The sequence below is a fragment of the Phyllostomus hastatus genome, unplaced genomic scaffold, assembly GCF_019186645.2.
Source record: "Phyllostomus hastatus isolate PE091 unplaced genomic scaffold, TTU_PhHast_1.1 phas_scaffold_46, whole genome shotgun sequence".
In the NCBI taxonomy this organism is placed as follows: domain Eukaryota; kingdom Metazoa; phylum Chordata; class Mammalia; order Chiroptera; family Phyllostomidae; genus Phyllostomus; species Phyllostomus hastatus.
In genome coordinates, this window is record NW_025334032.1 from 6,011,868 (window position 1) to 6,025,126 (window position 13,259).

The following is a 13,259-nucleotide window of genomic DNA, read 5'->3' on the forward strand; positions in this document are numbered from 1 at the left end:
ATTCAAGGTCTTTGTTCATTTTTGAATAGGGTTGGTTGTGTTCTTTTGTTGAGTTATAGGAGTTCTTTACATACTCATATACAATTGTGAGTATATGAAACATAGAGTTTATTCTTATATTATTACTTACTAATTATTGTATTATTTTTCATACAAACAACTGTAAACCTACCTTTGTCCCACGCTGCTGGGTATTAACCCTTTATCAGGTATATGATTTGTAAATATTTTATCCCATTCTGTGTGTTGTCTTTTCACTTTTTCAGTAGTGTACTTTGATGTACAAAAGTTTAATTTTGATGAAATCCTACTCATCTATATTTTGTTGTTGCCACCTGTGCTTTTGGTATCATATCCAAGAAACCACATCTAATATCATGAAGATTTTCCCAGGAATGTGGGCTGCTCTACCCAAGGCTGCCTGCTGTGGGGCTAAGAGATGGTAGCCACTATGCAAAAGTTAAAATTTATGAAAATTTACAAACCTCTTTATCAAGCTCTGGCCCTGATGTTGCAAGTGTTTGACTAAACCCTAGAGTTCCAAAATAGTTACTTCACAATTTCATGTAGTTTCTGCTGGTTCAATGGTTAATTAGGTAGAGGGATGGATTCCTGGATATCTTTTGTGAAGTCCCTTTGTGTGTGTGTTTTATAAACTTGACATTATATCCTGGAGATCTTTCTGTATATCAGTACATATAAATCTTCCTCACTCTCTTTAGTAGCTACATAACATTCTGTAGTATGGATATGCCAGGGTTTATTCAACCTGTCCCCTATGGCTGAATACATGGGTTTTATCCAATCTTTTACTATTATAAACAGTGATGTAATGAAAAATCATGTCTATGTAAATTTGTACATGTACAGGTTACACAAACAAATGAATCAGTGGGACTCATTTACCTAAGTAGAATTGCTGGGTGAATATTTGTGTAGTTGGGTAAATACTGCTAAAAGACCCTCCTTAGATGTCACACCCTTATAAATACCACCAGAAATGTATGAGAGTGCCTGTTTTCCCAAAGTTTCAGTAACAATGTATTTTAAACTTTTGGAATTTTGTCAATTTGGTAAGAAATGACATCTCAGTGTAATTTTAATTTTTATCTTTCTTATTATGAGTGAGGGTGTGTATCTTTTCATATACTTAAGGATTATTTCTGGAAAAAATTTAAGAGGACACAATGAACACAAATAAAATTATCTTCCAGTTGCATCTCTCAATGTTGTTTGTTCAATCTAGTGGTTATATTTCAATTGCAAAAGGTGTCACTGGGAGCTGAAATTTGTTGCTGCTTCATAGGGGAAAACAAGCAGAAGATGAGGAGAAAGGAAAGGCAATGAAGAAATAGGGTTTTCTAAGTCTTTTGAGTTATATGGCTTACTGTATGGTTTGGATTATAGCTACTATTTTATTTTCAGCTGTTTTAAAAAAAATTTTAAAGATTTTATTTATTTATTTTTAGAGAGGGGGAGGGAGGAAGAGAGGGAAACATCAATGTGTGGTTGCCTCTCATGTCCCCTAATGGGGACCTGGCCTGCAACCCAGGCACACGCCCTGACTGGAAATTGAAACAGCAACCCTTTGGTTCTCAGGCTGGACATTAATCCACTGAGCCACACCAGCCAGAGCTAAAGTTTTTTTTTTTTTAATGTACTGATTATTAGATAGAGAGGAAGGGGGAGGGGGGAGAGAGAGAAACATTAGTTTGTTGTTCCACTTATTTATGCATTCATTGGTTGATTCTTGCATATGCCCTGACCAGAGATACAACCTTGGTGTTTCAGCATGACACACTAACCAACTGACCCACTCAGCAAGGGCTATTTTCAGCAGTTTTGAAAGTGTTGTGCGTAAATCCTATTTTAAATAATAACCATTATAAAGAATAAGTAACTTAGTTTGCCTACTTTTCTGGTAGCATGAATATCCCAGGAAAGCATACTTAAGAATTTTAAACAACATGGGGGTGGCAGCACTGGGAAGATGGGAGGGTGAAGGAGAATGGAGAAGCACTAAGAACACACACCTACAGCTATTTCCACGAGGAGAACCTAAGCAGGATCTGAGTCAAGTCTATATAACCACCCATGCACAAGGGTTCCAATTTCTCCACATCCTCAACAATACTTATTTTATGTTTTGTTTTTTGATAAAAAACCATCCTACTGGCAGTGAAGTGACATCTCATTGGTTTTGGTTTGCATTTCTCTACAATGCAGTGATGAGCATCTCTTCATATACTTGTTGGCCATGTGTATATCATGTTTGGAAAAGTGTCTATTTAAGTTAAGTTCTTTGCCTATTTTAAATTGGGTTATTATTTTGTTATTGAGTTGTAAGAGTTCTTTATATATTCTGGATATTAACCCCTTTTCATCTATAATATATGATTGGCAAATATTTTCTCATATTCTTTAGGCTGTCTTTTTACTCTGTTGATATGTCCATTGGTACACAGTTACACAATTTTTAAGTTTGCTGTAGTCCCATTTGTCAAGTTTTCTGTTGCTGTGCCTTTGTGCTGTATCCAAGAAATCATTGCCAAATTCAGTGTCATAAATCATTTCTAATTTGTTTTTATGTAGGAGTTTTATAGTCTTACACTTAGATTTGGGTCTTACACTGAGATTTTTAGTCCATTTGAATTGGAAACATTATTATTTTTGCTGATACAGAATTCTATTTATTCTTTCAACTTCAAAAATGTCATTCAGATTTCCTGTCAAGGTGGAGGCATAGGTAAACATGCCTTGCCTCTGTGTACAACTAGCCAAAAATACAACTAGACTACAAAACAAATATCACCCAGAATTGTTAGAAAAATGAGCTGTGTGAAAGTCCACAAGCAGGGATTTTAAAAAGCCACATTCATCCAGAGGGGCAGGAGGGGCAGGAGGGGCAGGAGGGGCAGAAACATGCAGAGGCCAGAGAAAGTAGCGGGGTAGAGAGGCATGAAGACATGGAGTGGCCTGGAGAGGCATGGAGACAGGCACAAGTGGTCTCACATCCATGTGTGGTAGATAAAAAAATAGGAAAGATACCTCAGGAACAAGGAATAACAGCCCTAGTCCAGACCACCTACCCCAGGTTTCCAGCTCCAGGAAGATAAATCCCCATAACCTCTGGCTCTAAAAAGCAGTGGGGGTGGAATAAACTGTGGCTTCTCAAAGACTTCTCTTAAAGGGCCTGCAATGCACTTAGGACTCATGCAGGCCCACCCCCTCCGGGATTCAGCACCAGAGCACCAGGGGAAGGGCACCAGTGGCATATGGGGAGAAAGTGAAGTGTGAGTGCTGAGAGACAGCTTCTTCCTGGGCAAAACTCCAGAGGCCAAGAAGCAGCTTCGTCCATTCTGTGAGCCCTCCCCAACACAGAGCCACAGAATGGTGACATGGGTTGCCCTGCCCTGGCAATTATAAAGCTCTGTCTGCCCCATACAACTTACAGGAGCACTCTTCTACAATAGGCCATGCTAGTAAGCCAGGAAGACAAAGCAGCTCTACCTAATACACAGAAACAAAGACAGGGAGGCTGCCAAAATGAGAAAACAAAGAAATATCACCCAAATGAAAAAGCAGAACCAAATCCAGAAAAAGAACTAAATGAAATGGAGATAAGCAATCTATCAGATGCAGAATTCAAAACACTGGTTTTCAGGATGCTCCAGTAACTCATTAGGTACTTCAACAGCATAAAAAAGACCCAGGCAGTGAAACAAGCCAGGTGGTGAAAGACAAATACCATACGATCTCACCTATAAGTAGAAACTAATCAACAAAACAAACAAGCAAGCAAAATAAAACCAGAGACATTAAAATAAAGAACAAATTGACAGTGACCAGAGAGGTGAGGGAAGAAGGATAATAGGGGATAATAGGGAAAGGGCCATCAATGACATATGGACAAAGCCAAAGTGGGTAGGTTCAAGTGTGGGAGGCAGAGAAGGCTGGGCTGGGGGGCTGGGAGGTGAAAATGGAGACAACTGTACTTGAATAAATATTAAAAAATAAATATAAAAGACCCAGGGAGAAATGAAAGTTACATTATGTGAAATAAAAACAATCTACAGGGAACCAACAGTGGATGGGATGAAGCCAAGAATCAAATCAATGATTAAAAATACAAGGAAGGAAAAAAGCATTCAATAAAAACAGTGGGAAGAAAAAAAGTTTTTAAAAATCAAGGACAGGCTTAGGAACCTCTGGGACATCTTCAAATGTACCAACATCTGAATCATAGAGATGCCAGAAGGAAAAGGAGAAGAGCAAGAAATTGAAAACTTATTTGAAAAAATGAAACAAAACTTCCCTAATTTGCTGAAAGAAATAGACATACAAGTACAGGAAGCACAGAGAGTCCTCAAAAAGTTGGACCCAAAGAGAACCACAACAAGACTCATCATAATTAAAATGCCAAAGGCTAAAGATAAAGAGAGAATCTTAAAAGCATCAAGAGAAAAGAAGAGGATTGCCTACAAATGCTTTCCCATAAGGTTGTCAGCTGGTTTTTCAAAAGAAACTTTGCAGGCTAGAAGTGACTGGCAAGGAGCATTCAAAGTGATGAAAAGCAAGGACCTACAACCAACATTACTCTATCCAGAGAAGCTATCATTTGGAATTGAAAGGGAGATAAAGTGCTTCCGGACAAGATAAAATGAAAGGAGTTCATCATCACCAAGCCATTATTATATGAAATGTTGAAAAGACATATTTAAGAAAAAGAAGATCAAAACTATGAACATTAAAATGGCAATAAATTCACAATGTTAAACAACTGAAATTAAACAAATTTAAGCAAACAAGCAGAACAGAAACAGAATCTTAGATATGGAGATCATTTGGAGGTTTATCAGTTGGGAGGGGGAAGGGAGAGAAAGGGAGGAAAGGTGTAGGGATTAAGAAGTACAAATTGGTAGGTACAAAATAGACAGGGGGATATTAAGAACAGCATTAAGAAATAGAGTAGCCAAAGAACTTATATGCACAACCCATGGACATGAACTAAGGGGGGGATTGGTGGAGGGAATGGGGGTAATAGGTGGATGTGGCAAAGGGGGAATATTTGACAACTGTAATAGTATAATCAATAAAATGCATTAAAAATATCATGTCATTGTCACCTGACCTTCAATTATTTTCTTTTGAAAAGTTAACTTTCAAACTTATTGTTGCCCCTTAGAATACTGTGTCATTTTAATCTTGTTTTTAAGGTTTTTCTCTTTATATTTGGTTTTCTTCAGTTTGAGTATATATGTCTAAGTGTGGTTTTCCCTGTATTTCATTTGTGATTTGTAGAATATTTTTTCTTTTTGAAAAAGAGAGTTGTTGTTCTACTTATTTATGTGCACTGACTGAGAATTCAACCCACAATTTTTGTGTATTGGGACAATGCTCCAGGCAACTGAGCTACCCATTCAGGGCTTGTAGAGCATATTGAATGTATGCCCTAATAACTTTCATCAGTTTTGGAAAACTTTTTTTGGAACAGTTTTGGAAAACTATTTTAAACGATTATTTATTTATTTATTTTTAGAGAAAGGGGAAGGGAGGTAGAAAGAGAGGGAGAGAAATATTGATGTGTGAGAGAAACATTGACTGATTTCACCCTAACCAGGTTCTGGCTGCAACCCAGGCATGTACCCTGAGTGGGAATGGACCTGGCGACCTTTCACTTTGTGGGAAGATGCCCAGCCAACTGAGGCACACCAAATCAGGGCTGTCTACTCTTTTTTAACATTACTGATTTTGTTCAATTCATTTTCTCTATTGCTTCTTCACTCCCAATTACATGGATGTTACACCTTTCTATCATGTTCCTTATGTCTCTTATGCTCTTTCTTGTCTTCCACTTGTTTTGTTCTCTTTGCTGTGGTTTGATAACCTGACTTGTTCTCTAATTCACCAATTCTCTGTTCTGTTGTGTCTAATCCGATATCAAACCCATTGAGTTATTAATTTTAGATACAATTACTTTCTGCTATGGTACTTCCATTTACATTTTAAAAATTTATAAATACTCCTTTGTGAAATTTTTCTTCTTGAATATAAAACATAGATATTTTAACATCTTTGTTTGGCAATTCTAACATCTAATTCAACTGTGAATTTTTCCCAGTGTCTGAGTTTCTCTCTTGGTTTTTGATAAATTGATTCTTTTTTTTTAAGGCATACTTTATTTGGATTTGGACATTATGGGTGACAAATTATATTTATTTTTCTGGCAGACAGATAGAACACCAGTGTATCATCTTCATCCTCATGTGCTACCCTTCAATAATTGTTCATAAACTTTAAGCTTTACTGGTGTTTATTGCTTTCTAGTGGCTTCAAACAGTTGTTTTAGGTTGTATTCTTCCAGAAGTAGACAATGAATCAAGGATTTGGGTAAAAGGATTAGTTAATAAGTGCTTTCTTGATAAACCATTAAGAGAAGAAGCAGAATATGGAAGGGGAAGAAACCAAAGGAGGGTATCATTCATGTGAAGGCTCAGACTCAGTCTCATCTTTAGAATACTCTGGACCACCGATTCCCACCTTATAGTGAACTTTTGCATTTCCCTAATAGTTGTTCATTGGCTGTGGTTCATCCTATGGAATCAAATTTCCCAGCATTTCTGTCTCTGTTTAAGGTAAAATCAACTCTTGCATCCATGCACAATCTTTCGAAACATTGTTTCTCAACTTTTTGCTCATTATCACACGCTTAGGCTTCTCAGCATTTTCCCTAATCATCCCCCCATGAAACTTCATTATTATAAATATACTGTATACCTTTTTATGTACTGTGTTTTTGTCTGTGCCTTACATGTAAATGAGTAAGATATTTTTCACTCCTCAAGAACCAGTGATTGCTCTCACTGAAAATGTATACTATAAAGGTTGCAGATGAGAGCTGTTAGCAACAATGTATTTAGCTGGTGGCAGTTTGGTGCATAGGACTGGGAAAAGGGATCCAAGGGGATGTGGGTAGGTTACCAGTGGTTTTGCCACAGAGTTGTTTTAAATATGTTGTATAGTTTATATTTGTTGTTTTGTGGATTAGTCCAATATCAAATATTTGATTATGGCCAGAGCTAGAAGTTCCCATTTGTCTTTATTTCTGATGGTAGAATGAAGTTTTACACAGGCATCAGAAGTCAGGTGAGGGAGATACAATCTTTTTTTTTTTTGACTCTTCATTCTTATAAAGTCAAAAATTAGTATGGACAAGAAATCTCTTTTAATCTTAAGGGAGCCTGAGTTGTAAGGGACAATATTTATGCATTTGCTTATTCTAAGGGGAATACTAGCTGAATGTTGGAAGACTAATGTTTGGTGGTGGAGGGGTGGGCCTGAGGTATGGGAGGAAAGTGTTTCATTATCACAGCTTTTCTAAAGCTTCATACCGAGATCTGCACTTTTAATGGTTGAGTTATAATTTTACTCCTCAGTGGTTGTATGACTTGGACAAGGTAGTAGATTTGAGGTAATGAGTAAATGAAGGTCATAGAATAAGTTGTATCTATATTAAACAAAGGACTGTATCCAGTCATAATGAGGCCCAGACTGGTATATCGTGTCCAGCTTAAACAATTCTTTTTAGGCTTCCAGTCAAGAAGGCAGAACAGTTAAATTTAATACTCACATCCTCCCACAACCACATCAAAATCACAACTAAACTACAGAGCATCTTCATTGAGAACCTCCTGAAATCTAACTGAACAGAGGTCCTATAACTAAGGATATAAAGAAGCCATGTTGAGCCTGGTATGAAGGGTGGAAAGGTAGAATGGCATGGTCCCACACCCCAGTGTTGTGGTTAAAAATCAGGAGGGATATCTCTACTGTGGAGATCCACCCTAAGGAATGAGGAATCCCACACACATACCAGGTTGCATAGCCCACAGATCCAGTGCGAGGAAGAGAAGTCCTCATAACTTTTGGCTGTGAAAACCAGCAGGGATTATGGCTGAGTAAGAGAGAGAACTCCTGGAGTCCCACGTGTTCCTCATTTTTTCTTTTTTCTTTTTTTTTTTAGAGATTTTATTTATTTATTTTTAGAGAGAGGGGAAGGGAGGTAGAAAGACAGGGAGAGAAGCATCAATGTGTGGTTACCTCTTCCATGGCCCCTATTGGAGACCTGCCTGCAACCTAGGCATGTGCCCTAGACTGGGAATCAAAGAGGTGACCCTTTGGTTTGCAGACCAGTGCTCAATCCACTAAGCCACGCTAGCCAGGACCCATGTGTTCCTCTTAAAAGAATTGCACACAGATTTACTCACTGATGGACTTACTCTGTGCTCTAATAGTGGGGCGACAGCTTGAAAGGTACCAGGGAAAAACAGGGAGAAACTGAATTGTCTGGCTTCAGGGTGAAGGTTAGAGGGGTAGCTTTCTCCCAGGCAGAAGTGCTGATAGAGGCCACTATCCCTTTGCTGAGTCCTCCCCCAACAGAGTCAGCAGATGTGTGCCATATCTGATTCTTCATCAACCTGGCTAACACCCTTTTGCCCAGCCCTGGTGATTCCCTGACATCCTGCCTCAACCCAATTTGTGGGCCTACCCATGATACTTTAAGTGATATTTCCATAAAATCAGCCTGTTTTGGCTCATGCTGTGGACTTTACTAAATTCTCACAAAGGGTTCACAAACCCCAAATAAGCAGCATGTAGCCTCAGCATGCTTTGTACCTCTTGCTAAGTGGTCCCAGGCCCAGTACTCGCAGCAGCCAGCCTTGGTTAGCAGCTTGGCCTCCTGTGGGCACATCCAAGCCCAGCACAAGTAGCAGCCACCTGCAAATCATTCATAGTTCATGAGGAGCGGCTCCGGGCAGGGCACAGGAAGTAGTCAAACTTGGCCTATACCTCTGGGGAGGCCACAAAGCCAGCACAATTGGTGGATAGCTTCAGACTACACCAAAGCACCACCCAACCACCTCCACAAGTGAGAAGCTCAAGGGTATACTCAACATGTGCTAGAGCCCCAACAAAGCAACTCCTGCTCCATGGGGTGAGCCACTGCACAGCAGTTCATCCTCTGTGGTTGCAGCCAGTCCCCTCAGGAAATTGGCCTGCGATATCAATCCCTCCTATTGTTGTGACAACAGCAATCAAGGCTCAACTACAACAGGAGCGTGCACAGAGCCCACACAAGATGGGAGTCACACTTGGAGTGCCCAGCCCTGGTGACCAGGGAGGCTGCACCACTGGGCCCTTCAGGTTACCTACTACATAAAGTCTTTGTACCAAGACTGGGAGATGTAGCAGCTGCACCTAATACATAGAAACAAATACAGGGAGGCAGCCATAATGGGGAAACAACAACAAAAAAGTCTCAAATGGAAGAACAGAACAAAACTCCAGAAAAAGAACTAAATAAAGTGGAGACAATCAATCAACCCAATGCAGAGTTCAAAACAATGGTTATAAGGATGCTCAATTAATTGAGGGGAAGAGTAGATGAACTTAGTGAGCACTTCAACAAAGAAGTAGGAAACACAAAAATGGACATAGAAAACATAAAGAAGCAGTTGGAAATTAAGAATACACAAACTGAAATGAAGAATCTATTATAGGGAATCCACAGTAGAGTACATGAAGCAGAGAATCAAATCAGCAATTTGGAAGATAAGGAAGTAAAAAACACCCAATCAGAACAGCAAAAAGAAAAATGAATACAAAAAATGAGGATAGTCTAAGAAGCTGCTGGGACAATACAAATATGCCAATATTCACACCATGGGGGTACTGGAAGGAGAAAAGAAAGAGTAAAAAAGTGAAAACATATTGAAACAATAATGATGGAAAAATTTCCTAACCTGCTGAAGGAAATAGACATACAAATTCAGGAAGCACAGAGTCCCAGAAAAGATGAACCCAAAGAGACCTATACAAAGACACATCACAATTAAAATACAAAGAGTAAAGACAAAGAGAGAATCATAAAAGCAGCAAAAGAAAAGCAGTTACATAACTACAAAGGAGCTGCCAGAGGACTGTCAGCTCATTTCTCAATGGAAAATTTGCAGGCCAGAAGGAATTGGCAAAGAATATTCAAAGTGAGGAAAAGTAAACATCTACAACCAAGACTACTCTACCCAGCAAAGCTATCATTTAGAATTGAGGGATAGATGAAAGATCTTTTCAGACAAGAAAAATCTAAAGGAGTTCATCACCATCAAATCAGTGTACAAGAAATGTTAAATGTTTTACTTGAAGAAGGAGAAGGTGAAGAAGAAGATGAAGGAGGAGGAGAACAAGGAGGAGGAAGAGGAGGAGGAGGAAGAAGAAGGAGGAGGAGGAGGAGAAAGTGGAGAAGAGGAGGAAGAAAAGGAGAAGGAGGGGAGAGATTAAAATGAATAATAAAAGGAATAAATACATATCTGTCAACACTTATTTTATGATCTCACCATTAACAGGAACCTAATCAATAAAATGAACAAGAAAGCAAAATAAATACAAAGACATTGAAATTGAGAACAGGTTGGCAGTGATCAGAGGGGAGAGGGGAGGGGATAATGGGGGAAAAGGGTAAAGGGTTTACAGGAACAATTATAAAGGACATATGGACAATAACAAAGGTGGGTGGAAAGCAGGGAAGGGAGGTGGAGAGGGCTAGGGAGGTGGGGAGGGGTGGGAGCAAAAGGCAGAAAACTGTACTTGAACAACAATAAAAAATAAAAATAAAAACAAACAAAAAACAATTACTTTAAATGCAAGTGGATTAAATGTTCTAATCAAAAGACATGACAGCTGAATGGATAACAACACTAGACCCTTACACATAATGTCTACAAGAGACTCACTTCAGATCAAAAGACACACAGAGACTGAAATTCAGTAAAAGGATGAAAAGATATTACATGAAAATGGAAATGAAAAATAAAAGCTGGGGTAGCAATACTAATACCAGACAAAGTAGACTTTAAAACAATGAGTATAACTAGAGAAAATGAAGGACCCAGAAATTCTGCTTCTGGGTATTTACCCAAAGAAAAAAACAACACTAAGTCAAAAAGACCTATGATCCATATTGCAGCGTTATTTACAATAGCTAAGATAGGGAAGCAACCTAGGTGTCCCTCTACAGTTGAATGAATAAAGAATTGGTGCACATATACAATGAAAAATATGCCTCAGCCATAAAAATTAAAAAAGAATGAAATCTTGCTGTCTGAAATAATGTGGATTGACTGAGAAGGTACTGTACTGTGAAATAAGTTAGGGAAAGACAGATTCCATATAATTTCAATTATATGCGGAATCTAAAAAACAGATTAAGTAAACAAGCAGAACAGAAGAAGACTCATACATAAAGAAAACTTTTGAAGGTTGTCAAATGGGAGAGGTTTGGGGGATGAGTGAAAAAGGTGAAGGGATTAAGAAGTACAAATTGGTAGTTACAGGATAGTTATGGAACTATAAAGTACAGTACAAGGAATATAGTCAATAATATTGTAATAATTTTGTAAGGTATCAGGTAGGTACAAGATTTATCATAGTGATCACTTTGTAAGTTATATAAATGTTTAATCACTGGGTTATTAAAATTTTTATCTTGTCCAACTTTTTAAAATTAAAATTTTATTTAATTTTTAATTTTTATTGTATTTTTTCCATTACCAATTATCCCTCTATATCCTTTTCCACCTCCACCCTGCAAATACCACAGTGTTGCCCATGTCCATGAGTTCTTTCTCTTTTTCTCCTTTTTGCTCAATCCCTCCACCCCCTCAGTCCTCCCCAGAGCTGTCAGCCTGCACTCTTAGGAGTCTGTCTCTACTTTTTTTGTTAGGTCAGTTTGTTCATTAGATTCCATACATGATTGAAATCATATGGTACTTGTCTTTCTGTGATTGGCTTATTTCACTTAGTATAATGTTCTCCAGGTCCATCTGTGCTGTTGCAAAGGGTAAAATTTTCTCCTTTTTTATGTCTGAGTAGTGTCACATTATGTAAATGCATCATCGCTGTTTTATCCACTCATTTACTGATGGACACTTGTGCTGCTTCCAAATCTTGGCTATTGTAAATAATGCTGAAATGAACATAGTGGTATATATATTCTTTTGAATGAGTGTTTCAGGTTTCTTCAGGTAAATTCCCAGAAGTGGAACTGCTGGGTCATAAACCAGTTCCATTTTTAAATTTTTTCTATGAGATCTTTTTTTTTAGATTTTATTTATTTATTTTTAGAGAGGGAAGGGAGGGAGATAGAAAGACGGAGAGAAACATCGAGGTGCGGTTGCTGGGGGTCATGGCCTGCAACCCAGGCATGTACCCTGGCTGGGAATCGAACCTACGACACTTTGGTTTGCAGCCCACACTCAATCCACTGAGCTACACCAGCCAGGGCCATTTTTAAATTTTTTGAGGTAACTCCATACTGGCTTCCACAGTGGCAGCATCAATCTACATTCCCACCAACAGTGCACAAGTGTTCCCCTTTCTCCACATCCTTGTAAACCTGTGTTGTTGACACAGGTTGTCAACCTGTGTTGTTGACTTATTGATAATAACCATTCTGACAGGTGTGAGGTGATATTTCATTGTGGTTTTAATTTGTATTTCTCTGATGATTAGTGACATTCAGTATCTTTTCATATATCTATTGGCCATCTGTGTGTCCTCTTAGAGAAGTTTCTATTCTTTGCCCGTTTTTCAGTTGGATTGTTTGCTTCTTTTTTGGGTGGTGAGTTGTATAAGTTCTTTATAAATTTTAGATGTTGACCCCCTATCAGGCACATTGGTGAAAATGTTCTCCCATTTAGTGGGTTATCTTTTCATTTTGTTGATGGTTTCTTTTGCTATGCAAAAACTTTCTAGTGTGATGTGGTCCCATTTATTTGTTTTTCTTCTTGCCTGAGAAGCTATTCAGAAAAAATGTTGCTATGAGAAATGTCTGAGATTTCACTGCCTATCTTTTCATCTAGGGTTTTTATGGTTTCAGGTTTAACATTTAAGTCTTTAATCCATTTTGAATTTATTCTTGTGTGTGGCATTAGAAGGTGGTCTAGTTCCACTATTTAAAACATATCTGTCCAATTTTCCCAGCACCTTTCATTGCATAAACTGTCTTTAGCTGATTGTATGTTTTTGCCTCCTTTGTCAAATATTCATTGACTTTAAAGGCACAGGTTTATTTCTGGGGTCTCTTTTCTGATCCAATGATCTATGTGTTTTTCTTTTTTAAAATGCCAGTACCATGCTGTTTTAATTACTATGATTTTATAGTATAGTTTGATATTAGGTAGCATGATTCTTCCAACTTTGTT